The sequence below is a fragment of the Rhinoderma darwinii genome, chromosome 1 (genome assembly GCF_050947455.1).
Source record: "Rhinoderma darwinii isolate aRhiDar2 chromosome 1, aRhiDar2.hap1, whole genome shotgun sequence".
Taxonomy (NCBI): Eukaryota; Metazoa; Chordata; class Amphibia; order Anura; family Rhinodermatidae; genus Rhinoderma; species Rhinoderma darwinii.
Window position 1 is genome coordinate 299,925,570 of NC_134687.1, and position 12,571 is coordinate 299,938,140.

Genomic DNA, 12,571 nt, shown 5'->3' on the forward strand with positions numbered 1-12,571 from the left:
CGCCATCTTTATACTATGTTACACTTGATTATAGACGCTACAATGATGCAATATTGATATTGGCTTCCGGTCATTACTGAGGGCATATGTGTACATTTGAAGTTCTCAAATGTAGGACACCCGTGGTTAAATCATTTTTTCATAAATCAACCACACTAGTATTTTAGATCCTTATTTTTAATCTGTGTTTAATATGGTGTGTTCAAATATTAATAAAGTTTTGTAATCTTTTTCATTACTTGTGGTGCTTTGACTCCTTTTTTCTCTCAATTTGTTCTCATAATGCATTGGAGTTATGCTACATTGTAACTATACGTTGGAGGTGCTTTGACATTGCGTTGTTGGCACCTAACCTGTGACTTGACCTGCTGAGTATATATTTATATATTCTGTAAAATACACGTCTACGTGGTCTCCATGGATTGCGTTCCTTTCTTCCTCCTCCTATCTTACTGCTGTAACTTGAGTCCGACTATGCCCCTGTTAAGAGTATTGCGGTTCTTGCTCGTTTCACTCATGATACCCCGGAAGTTGAGTCCAGGCTCCCCATGTTTTCCTCCCTCCCTTCCCTTCTATTCCTCTATCTCTGTGATTTCTTCTATTCCCCTCTCTAGGGTAATGTGCCTCTCCTTCACTGATTGCATTTATTGGCCTCATTGTACCTTCTGATGTTTAGGAGTCTGAATTGTTATTAGTATGTTTCATCCTTTGCAGTGCTCCTCTTATTTGCTTTTTAGGCTCATTCATGCTTCTGCTGTATAATGAATAATGTCCTTTGTATTGGGATGTGATGTACACTTTTTTGCTTGGGGTTTTGGCCTTATTTGTTGTTTTCCTTTAATGTTCCCTCCACTGTGTTCTGTATCTGTGTGTATTGAAACTCAATACAAATTTTGAATATGAAAAAAAAAAAAAAAAGTCTATTGGGCCGTGTAAAGCACGGCTGTCAATCGGATGTGATCCGAGTGACGGCCGAGCTTTGTGCCGCTCGCTCTCTTCCCCTTCTCACAGTGCTAAGCGCATAGGAGGAGAAGGGTATTTTTTGCTCCTTGTAGGAGCGGAATCCCTAATCCCCCGGCCACACCGATTCAGGAGAAGTCCCTGACTTTACTCTCCATATATGGACATTGAAGTCAGGGACTTCTCCTGGAATGGTCCCCTATAGCGGCGCTATCTACAGGAAGGTAGGGGGTGCCATCTATGGGGGGTGCTATGCAAAAGCGGGGCAGTGTGGCACTACCTACAAGGGGGGGCAGTGTGGCACTACCTACAAGGGGGGGGGCAATGTGGCACTACCTACAAGGGGGGGCAGTGTGGCACTACCTTAAAGGGGGGCAGTGGGGCACTACCTTAAAGGGGGGCAGTGGGGCACTACCTTAAAGGGGGGCAGTGTGGCACTACCTTAAAGGGGGGCAGTGTGGCACTACCTTAAAGGGGGGCAGTGTGGCACTACCTTAAAGGGGGGCAGTGTGGCACTACCTTAAAGGGGGGCAGTGTGGCACTACCTTAGCCCCTCCGCGCTCGTATTATTCCGTCGTGCTAAGTGCATCATTTGTGCTCAGCGCCGGAATAGTACGTCGCGGAAGGAACGGCCATTTCTGCCGTCTTCCCGACACATACAGGAGCGGTGACAGCTGCCGTCTCGTACAGCAGTTGCCACAGCTACTTCAGCAGGGACCGCTCGCTGTGTCCCCGCTGATTAACCCCTTGGAAGCCACGTTCAATAGCGATCGCGGCTTCTTAGGGGTTAAGCTACCATTGTCGGCCCGCTACATGAAACTGGCCGGCGATGGTGGCTATGGCAACCGGATGCCTAACAATGGCGTCCGGCTATGCCATCTACGGAAGCCTAGTGGGTCTTGACTAAGTCAGGACCCACTATGCTTGCTGTCAGTGAGTAGCTGACAGCTCTAATACACTGCACTACGCATGTAGCGCAGTGTATTCGAATAGCGTTCAGGGCCTCCTGCCCTCAAGTCCCCTAGTTGGACAAAGTAATAAAGTAAAAAAAAGTTGTGTAAAAATAAGAAAATAAAAGTTTTAAAAAGTAACAAAAAAGTAAAAATCCCCCTTTTTCCCTTATCAGTCCTTTATTATTAATAAAAATAAACAAATAAAACTATACATAATTGGTATCACGACGTCCGTAACATCCTGAACTACAAAAGTATTTATAGTTATTTATCCCGTGCGGTGAATGCCGTAAAAGAAAATAATAATAAACCATACCAGAATCACAATTTTTTGGTCACTTCACTTCCCAAAAAATGGAATAAAAAAAAAGATCAAAAAGTCGCATGTACCTAAAAATGGTTGCTCGAAACAGAAGTTGGTTACACAAAAAAAAAAAAGTCCTCACACGGCTTTCTTGATGGGAAAAAAAACAACGTTATGGCTCCTAGAATATGGCAACACAAAAAGTAAATGATTTATAATAAAAAGTATTTTATTGTGCAAACGCCAGAAGACATAAAAACAAACTGTAAACATATGGTATCGCCGTAATCGTATCGCCCCGCAGAATAAAGTGAATATGTCATTTATAGCGCACGGTGAACGTTGTACAAAAATACAATTAAAAAAAATAGAACAAAAAACAATAGTAGAATTGCTGTTTTTTAGTCACCACGCCTCTTAAAAATAGAACAAAAACTGATCAAAAAGTCGCATGCACCCCATGAAAACTACAATGAGTTCCTCAAGGGGTCTAGTTTCAAAAATAGGGTCACTTTTGGAGGGTTTCCACTGTTTTGGCACCACAAGACCTCTTCAAACCGGACATGGTACCTAATAAAAAGGAGGCCTCATAATCCTCTAGGTGGTCCTTTGCTTCAGAGGCCGGTGCTTTAGTCCATTACCGCACTAGGGCCACATGTGGGATATTTCTAAAAACGACAGAATCTGGGCAATAAGTATTGAGTTGCGCTTCCCAGGTAAAACCTTCTGTTTTACAGAAAAAAAAAACGGAATAAAAAAGGATTTTCTGACCAAAAAAATGAAATATGTAAATTTCACCTCTACTTTATGCTTTAAATTCCTGTGAAACACCTAAAGGGTTAATAAACTTTCTAAATGCCGTTTTGAATAATTTGAGGGGCCTAGTTTCTAAAATGGGGTGTTTCTTAGGGATTTCTAATATATAAGCCCCTCAAAGCCACTTCAGAACTGAAACCTAAAAAAAAATAAAAATGTTTTTTTCTTATATTACACCCCGATGTACCGCATGGCCGTGTCCAGGATGCATTATGAGGCGATACTACGCATCTTACATTATACTGATAATGAGCAGCGCCCAACCCAAGATGACCCCAGTTTTGACCGTTTGTATAAACGGAGACCCCTATTAGATAGTTTCAGTGCCCGGTTTTCCCAAGCATACACCCCCGAGAATTGTATTTCTATTGATGAGTCCTTGGTACATTTTAAAGGGAGGCTTCAATTCCGCCAGTACCTGCCAAGTAAGAGGGCAAGGTATGGCGTGAAGGTGTATAAGCTGTGCGAGAGTGCATCAGGGTATACCTACAAATTTAGGATATACGAAGGGAAGGACACCAGTATTCAGCCCCCAGAATGCCCCACCTTACTGGGTATAAAAGCAAAAATTGTGTGCGATTTGGTGCACCCACTGCTGGACCAGGGTTACCACCTCTACCTGGATAATTTTTATACCAGCGTCCCACTCAACTGCCTCACTTCCAGAAGCACTGCGCATGCGGCACTGCTAGAAGAAATCTGAGGCGCCTCCCTAAGACTCTGCTTGGGCAAACACTCAAAAAGGGGTGAGAGCAGGGCACATTCTAGCAGCAACATATTGTGTGTCAAGTACAAGGACAAGAGAGATGTCCTTGTATTGACAACAATACATGACCACACCAGTACCCATGTACCCGTACGAGGTACCAGTACAGAGACCCCCAAACCAGACTGCATCCTGGACTAAAATAGGTACATGGGAGGGGTGGACTTGTCAGATCAAGTCCTGAAGCCCTACAGCGCCATGCGGTGTGATATAAGAAGCTGGCCGTGCACATTATACAGATGGCATTATACAATGCGTACGTGCTACAATCTATGTACAGGCCAGAAGGAAACTTTCCTGGAATTTCAAGAGGTGGTTATCAAGAACCTAATCTTTAGGAACCAAGAAGGGGGGGCACCCAGTACTTCTGGAAGCGAGGCCACACGCATCGTACCAGGGCAACACTTTCCAGGAGAAGTTTCCTAAACTGGCAAGAAGGGGAAAAAGTCAAAAAAGAGGTGCAAAGTCTGTTATAAGAGGGGGGTGAGGAAGGACACAATATATCAATGTGACGTGTCCCGAAAAACCAGGGCTCTGTATGAAAGTTAAAATTTGTCATACATCCCTTGATTTTCAAACAATCTACCCCAGTTTTACTTACCCTGATGCACTCTGCACAGCTTATCCCCATCATCTTTCCCCTCTGAGCCCTGCCGTGCGCCCAGGCAGCAGATAACAGCCACATGTAGGGTATTGCCGTACCCGGGAGAACCCACATTACAGTTTATGGGGTGTATGTCTCCGGTGGCGCATGCTAGGCACAATATATTGGACACGGAAATGGCATATATGTATAGAAAATTTAAAATCCAACTCTGCACCATCTGCTGCGCATTATCTTTTACACAATACCGGTGGTGTCAAAATGCTCACTACACCTCTAGATGAATGCCTTAAGAGGTGTAGTTTTTAAAACAGGGTCACTTCGAGGGTTTCAACTGTATTGGGGCTTCTACATACATGACTTGGCACCAGAAAATCCCCAGTAGGCCAAATGGTGGTCCTTTCCTTCTTTGCCCTCCCATGGGCCTAAACGGCAGTTTATCACCACAAATGGGGTATTGCCGCACTCAGGACAAATTGGGCAACAAAATGGGGCATTTTTTTAAATTTCACAGCCCAATTCAAATACGCGCGGTGAAAAAAACTTGTGGGGTCAAAATGGTAACAACCATAAATGAATTCCTTGAGGGGTGCAGTTTCCAAAATGGGGTCACTTTTTGGGTATTCCTTCAAACCTGGTATGCTGCCTAAAATATATTCTAATAAAAAACAAAAAAAAAAAAAAAAGGAGGCCCCAAAATGCACTAGGTGCTTCTTTGATTCTGGGGCTTGTGTTTTAGTCCACGAGCACACTAGAGCCACATGTGGGACATTTCTAAAAGCTGCAGAATCTGAACAAAACATATTTAGTACTGTTTCTCTGGTAAAACCTTCTGTGTTACAGAAAAAAAATAGAATAAAATTGAAATTCAGCAAGAAAAATGAAATTTGCAAATTTCACCTTCACTTTCTAAATGCTGTTTTGAATACTTTGAGTGGTCTAGTTTTAAAAATGGGGTGTTTTATGGGGGTTTCTAATACATAGGCCCCTCAAAGCCACTTCAGAAGTGAACAGGTACCTTAAAAAAAAAAGGCTTGAAATTTCCTTAGAACATAAACAGCAATTTCTCATATTTTTAAGCCTAGTATTGTCCAAGAAAAATAAAAGAATGTTCAAAAAACTACGCCAATCTAAAGTAGACTTATGGGAAATGTGAACTAGTAAATATTTTGGGTGGTATAAGCACCTGATTTACAAGCAGATACATTTCAATTCAGAAAAATGCTGTTTTTTTCTAAATTTCCTCTAAATTTTGCAATTTTTCCACAAATAAACACTGAATAGATCGACCAAATTTTACCACTAACAAAGCCCAATATCTGACGAGAAAATCTCAGAATCGCTTGATAGGTTTAAGCATTCCAACGTTATTACCACAAAGTGAAATATGTTAGATTTGAAAAATGGGCTCTGAGCCTTAAGGCCCAAACTAGGCTGCGTCCTTAACCCCTTGCCTCTTTTGGGCGTGACTGTACGTCCAGATACAAAGTGCGTTCCCGCACTCGGGCGTATAGTCACGCCCTGTAGATAAAGCGAGCACAGGAGCTGTGCGCGCTTTATTTTCAGCAGCTGTCATACACAGCTGACATCCCACTGCGATGGCTGTTACTGCCGATCGCAGCAATTTAACGCCTTCAATTGCTGTCAATGGCGTCCGCTTCACTGAAGTGGTTGACAGAGGGAGGGAGCTCCCTCTGTACCCCCCGGCCCCCCCGCGATGGATGCCCGAGGCAGGACCTAATACGCTGTCAGATGATGAATGACAGTTACAATAAACTGCACTACATAAGTAGTGCAGTGTATTGTACCGGGGATCAGAAGACCAGATCTTCAAGTCCCCAGGTCAGTGTAAAAAAAAAAAAAAAGTGAAAAAAGTAATAAAAAAAATGTTAAAGAAAAATAAGTAAATAAAAGTTTTAACTAATAAAAACAATAAATCGCCCTGTTTCCCTGATCAACTCCTTTATTATTAGAAAAAAAAAAATGAAAACATGAAAAAAACAAAACTATACATAATAGGTATCGCCGCGTTCGGAACAACCTGATCTATAAAAATGTCACATTTTTACCGCGCGGTGACCACCGTAAAAAAATGTAATAAAAAACAAATGACAGCATTTGATTTTTTGGTCATCTTGTATCAAAAAAAATTTAATAAAAAGTGATCAAAAAGTTGCAAGTAACGCAAAATGGTACCAATACAAACTACAGTGTGTCACGCATAAAACAAGTCCTCCCGCAGCGATATCAACTAAAAAATAAAAAAGTTATGGCTGTCAGAAAATGGCGACACAAACATGATTTTTTTTTGGAAAAGAGTATTTTTATTGTGGGAACGTAGTGAAACATAAAAAAACAATATAAATTTTGTGTTGCTGTAATCGTATCGACCCGCAGAATAAAGTGAACATGTTGTTTATACTGCACGGTGAACACTGAAAAAAAAAAAAAAACATCGCATGTACCCCAAAATGGAACCAATACAAATTACAGCTCGTTCCACAAAAAAACAAGCCCTCACACAGCTCCGTCAACGGAAAAATAACACGTTATGACACTCAAAACGCAATGATGCTAAATGACGGCTCAGACTCATTTTTTTAGGTCCAGTAGAATTTCACTAAATACCCCACATCATCATTTGCTGGACCCCACAGGTGGACCCTGTAGATGCAGCGGAGATGAGGAAACTTTAGGGCCTTGTGCGGCTTATAGGGCTAGTGAACAAGTCAAAGATTAGGCAATACTGGAGCGCAGATATTTTGTATAATACCCAATAAACCCGGCCTGTGCATAAAGGATTGGTTCAAAGCGTACCACACCAATCCATGGATTTTTTCATTCACCCCATTATTACATCATCCTATTATGACCTGTTGCACTCCGACCAGTTTATATATGCCCCGATGTACTCCGCCCAGCTTACATATACCCTGATGTACTCAGCCCAGCTTACATATGCCCCCACATTATAAAAGCTGAAATACCAGTAAAACACAAAGCAAAAGCCAAATGGTGGTCCAACTGAGCCTGGCAGTGTGCCCAAACGGCAATTTATTACCAAATATGGGGTATTACTGTATTCTGGAGAACCCGCTTAACAATTTATGGGATGTGTGTCTACGGTGGTACAAGCTGGGCACAACACATTGGGCACTGAAATGGCATATCTGTGGAAAACAGCAATTTTCAACCTGCAACATCTATTGTTTACTCATTTTTGCAAAACACTTGTGCTGTCAAAATGCTCACTACACCCCTAGATCAATTCTTTGAGGGATCTAGTTTCCAAAATGGGGTAATTTTTCGGGAGTACCACTGTACTGGTACTATAGCTCAATGCAACATGGTGTCAAAAAACGAATCTTGTAAAATCTCCACTCCAAATACTAAACGGCGCTCCTTCCCTTTAGAGCCTTGCTGTGTGTCCAAATAGCCGTTTATGACCACGTGTGGGGTATTTCCCTACTTTGGAGAGAATGCTTTACAAATGTTATGGTGCTTTTTCTCTTTTATTTGTTGAGAAAATTAAACATTTTTAACTAATGCTACGTGTTAGTGGAAAATAATGTAATTTTTCATTTTCACTGCCCATTTGTAATAAAATCTATGAGACACCTGTGGGGTCAAAATGCTCACTACCCCCCTAGATGAATTCCTCAATGGGTGTAGTTTGCCAAATGGAGTCACTTTTGGAGAGTTTCCACTGTACTGGTACCTAAGGGGCTTTGCAAAAAAGCAACATGGTGCAGAAAAACCAATCCAGCAAAATCTGCTCTCCAAAAGCCAAATGGCGCTCCTTCCCTTCTGAGCCCTGATGTGTATTCATACAGTGGTTTATTACCACATATGGGGTATTTCCGTACGCTGGAGAAGTTGCTTTGCAAATGTTATGGTGCTTTTTGTCTTTTATTTGATGAGAAAATGAAACCTTTTGACCTAAAGTTACATCTTAGTGGAAAAAAAAAAATGTAATTTTTACTGCACAATTCTAATGAAATCTATGAAACACCTGGGGGGTCAAAATGCTCACTACACCCCTAGATGAATTCCTCTAGGGGTGTAGTTTCCCAAATGGAGTCACTTTTGGGGGGTTTCCCTTTGTTGTTTTTGCACCACAAGACCTCTTCTAACCTGACATGGGGCCTGAAATATAATTTAAATAGGCTCTGTCATCAGATTTTCAAACCTCAATCTCGTATTGCAGCAGATCAGCGCTGCAATGTAGATTACAGTAACGTTTGTTTTTTTTCAAAAACGAGCATTTTTGGCCAAGTTATGACCATTTTTATGTTTATGCAAATGAGCCTTTCTTAAGTACAAGTGGGCGTGTATTGTGTGTGTACATCTGGGCGTTTTTACTTGTTTTACTAGCTGGGTGTTGTGAATGGAAGTGTATGATGCTGACGAATCAGCATTATCCACTTCTCTTCGTTACCACCCAGCTTCTGGCAGTGCACAGACACACAGCGTGTTCTCCAGAGATCACGCTGTGACGTCACTTCCTGCCCCAGGTCCTGCATCGTGTCGGACGAGCGAGGACACATCGGCACCAGGCGACAGAGGCTACATCGACTTACCTGCAAACGCCGATGCTGCTGCAGAATCAACTGTAGCCTCTGTCACCTGGTGCCGATGTGTCCTCGCTCGTCCGACGCAGGACCTGGGGCAGGAAGTGACGTCACAGCGTGATCTCTGGAGAACACGCTGTGTGTCTGTGCACTGCCAGAAGCTGGGTGTTAACGAAGAGAAGTGGATGATGCTGATTCGTCAGCATCATACACTTCCATTCACAACGCCCAGCTAGTAAAACAAGTAAAAACGCCCAGATGTACATACACAATACACGCCCACTTGTACTTCACTTTAAACACGCCCAGTTGTACGAAAGGCTCATTTGCATAAATATAAAAATGTTCATAACTTGGCCAAAAATGCTAGTTTTTGAAAAAAACAAACAAACGTTACTGTAATCTACATTGCAGCGCCGATCTGCAGCAATACGAGATAGGGGTTTGAAAATCTGGTGACAGAGCCTCTTTAAGGAAAGGAAGGCCGAAAAATCCACTAGGTGCTCCTTTGCTTCTGGGGCCTTAGTTTCAGGCCCGTAGCACACTAGGGCCACATGTGGGATATTGCTAAAAACTGCAAAATCAGGGCAATAAATATTCAGTTGTGTTTCTCTTGTAAAAACCTTCAGTATTACAGGAAAAATTGAATTTCTGCAAAAAAAATGGAATTTGCAAATTTCCCTTCCACTTTGCTTTAATTCCTGTGAAACGCATAAAGGGTTAAGAAACTTTCTAAATGCTGTTTTGAAAACTTTAATGGGTGCAGTTTTTAAAATGGGGTGATTTGTGGGGGTTCCTAATATATAAGGCCCTCAAAGCAACTTCAGATCTGAACTGTGCCCTAAAAAAATAGCCTTTTGAACTTTTCTTGAAAATATGAGAAATTGCTGCTAAACTTATAAGCCTTGTAACGTCCTAGAAAAATAAAAGGATATTCAAAAAATGATGCAAACATAAAGTAGACATATGGGAAATGTTAACTAGTCACTATTTTGTGTGGTATAACCATCTGCCTTGCAAGCAGATACATTTGAATTTAGAAAAATGCTAATTTTTGAAAATTCTCTCTAAATTTTGGTGTTTTTCACAAAAACTATTGAATTTATCGACCAAATATTTTCACTAACAAAGTACAATATATCACGAGAAAACAATCTCAGAATCGCTTGGATAGGTAAAAGCATTCCGGAGTTATTACCACATAAAGTGACACGTCAGATTTAAAAAATGAGGCTGTGTCATTTGGTCCAAAAGTGTCTGCGTCCTTAAGGGGTTAAAAGGGGGCTGTAGCAGTATTTACAAAGGGAAGTGTGTGACAAAAAATGTACAAATGAAATTCATCCATTTTTAAAACGGACAGGGAAAAAAAAATGGATGCAAAACGGGTCAACACAGCCTGGAACGGAAACGGATGCAAAACGGCCGAGAAAAACAGACCAAAACGGCCGTTTATGGGCGAACACTCGGACCCTGTCGTGTGAATAGAGCCGTAGGGGAAGGAGAAGAAAAAAAAAAAGACATAAAAACCCAGTTTGTAAAGGGAGGTGTTTTATATATTTATATCTATGTACATGTGAGTGTAGATATATATATTTGTCCCTCCAGAAAGGTGTATATTCCTCCCCTCACCAGGTAATGAGACACCCTGGGGGGGGGGGGGGGGTGGAAGCCATAAGCAGTGAACAAATCCTGTATTTCCAGGAAGCCGGAAGCTTCAACCGCTTGCCCCCCCTCGCCAGGTAAGGAGATACCATGAGGGAGCAATAAACCCATGCACGTGCATGAGCATGTGATGTCACACAGATGTGCACAGACAAGGTATAAGAGGGTCAACTGTCCCACTCTCACTCTTGTTCCTGCCTCACGACACCAACCTTGGACAAGATGAACTGCTAAGTATCTACGTGTAGCAGCAGCTACACAACTTCTCCCACCTAAGACAACACTTCCCTGGTCAACCCTTTCCCACCTGCCTGAACTGCATATCCCCTGGTACCTGATTAATCCCTGGTACCTGTTTAAACCTTTCCCACTATTTACCTGCTATCCCCTGGCATATAGCAACTGATTCCCCTTGTTAACCCTTTATCCTCCTGATTCCCAAAGTTAACCTTTGCTACCTGATCAACCCTTAGTGCACAGGGATAGTTATTGCTAGGAGGGAGTGGGACAGAAACAGTGAGCATGTGTACTGTATTGTAACGTAACTTCTATCTATGTTTAGGTAAGTGGGTGGTGGTATAACGTAGGATTGTGATACCCTGTTTATACTGTACTACGTATAGTGTGAGTATACTCAATATATATTAACGTGTTATATGTATTGGGGTATACGGATACTATACGGTGATCAGTTTCTGTGTTTGATGTATTTTATATGCAAGTGTGATTATTGTTAGTAATAAATATTACTCTTTATTCACTATACAATTGTATTTACTCAGTCGAATACACTTATGTAGCAGCAAAGCAAGTAGACAAATGTTAGTATAAGGAAACGGTAGGGGAACTAGGCATAACCCTAGTGACCCTGATTATAAAGGAGGTAGTAATGGTGGTTGACACAAGTAAGTGAATCCCTCCATTATACCAGCCCTTTAAAACAGTTCATAGAGTATTAGACAAACAGAGCTCTGAACCCTATAAATTAATAATAAATATTTAAATGGTTGTCCCAGATTCGAAATTACGGCAACAGATAAACTCGCTGTGCTACGCTGTTTCCATAATTCCTATTCACTTCTAAGGGAGTTAGAGCAACAACAGAGTACAGCTTTTCTGTATATACCTGCCACATTTGCATGGATTCCCTCGCCTGGATATGGGGACCGGCAACTATCAGACACTTGTGGCATATCCTGAGCATATTCCATAAATGTCTAAAAGGGGAATTACCGTTTGAAGTTATAAACCATTAGAACTATTAGGGCTCAAGGCAAACTATAAGGCTATCCAGATTATCAGGTGCCGTTTTAGATAAATTTTACTTTTTCATTTGTACTGTGAAGGATGGTTTATTTGCTTATATTCTCTGTATGGAATTACATTATGAATTATCAAGCAGGATGCAGAATTACTAAGATATGTTTTATGTGAAAGTGATTATAATAATGTTTAAATGATTTCATTTCGTGCAGCAGCCATCTTGTCTGGAGTTCCCATCTTGGTTCTTTTGTAGTGAATAAGAAAGTCATTGTTCCTTTAACACAAGTAATGTTGATTTGGTATGTTTTATCTTTGACCCTGGTTCCCATACGAAGCTTGCAGAGAAGGCACAGGGAGTGAGATGGGAGGGTGGCAAATATGCTTGTGGGAATGCCTCCCCCATCTTACAGGAACATTCTAGCCAAGAGAGATAACGCCACCTGCAAACCTGATGTGTGAAGAATTATAATGATGTATCTGGAATGCATTGTATGTCTAATTGGCTGAATAAGAATTATTGTCACATTGCCTCTGATTGGTTAACCTCAAGTCTACACCCCATTTGAATGATATTATTATACTCCAGAGGAGTATTTTGAGCTAATCAGCAGCGTGTGTGTCATTTCTCCTCTCTCGATATATATCGGTATGAAATATCCGGATTAGGATGCT

At 41.5% G+C, this 12,571-nt stretch overlaps 1 protein-coding gene across 6 annotated transcripts in view; it reads right to left on the reverse strand.

Annotated features, from left to right (window-relative positions):
• LOC142648115 (F-BAR domain only protein 1-like) overlaps positions 1–12,571 on the reverse strand; it is a 226,121-nt gene that overhangs the window by 58,276 nt on the left and 155,274 nt on the right. The window lies entirely within an intron of this gene.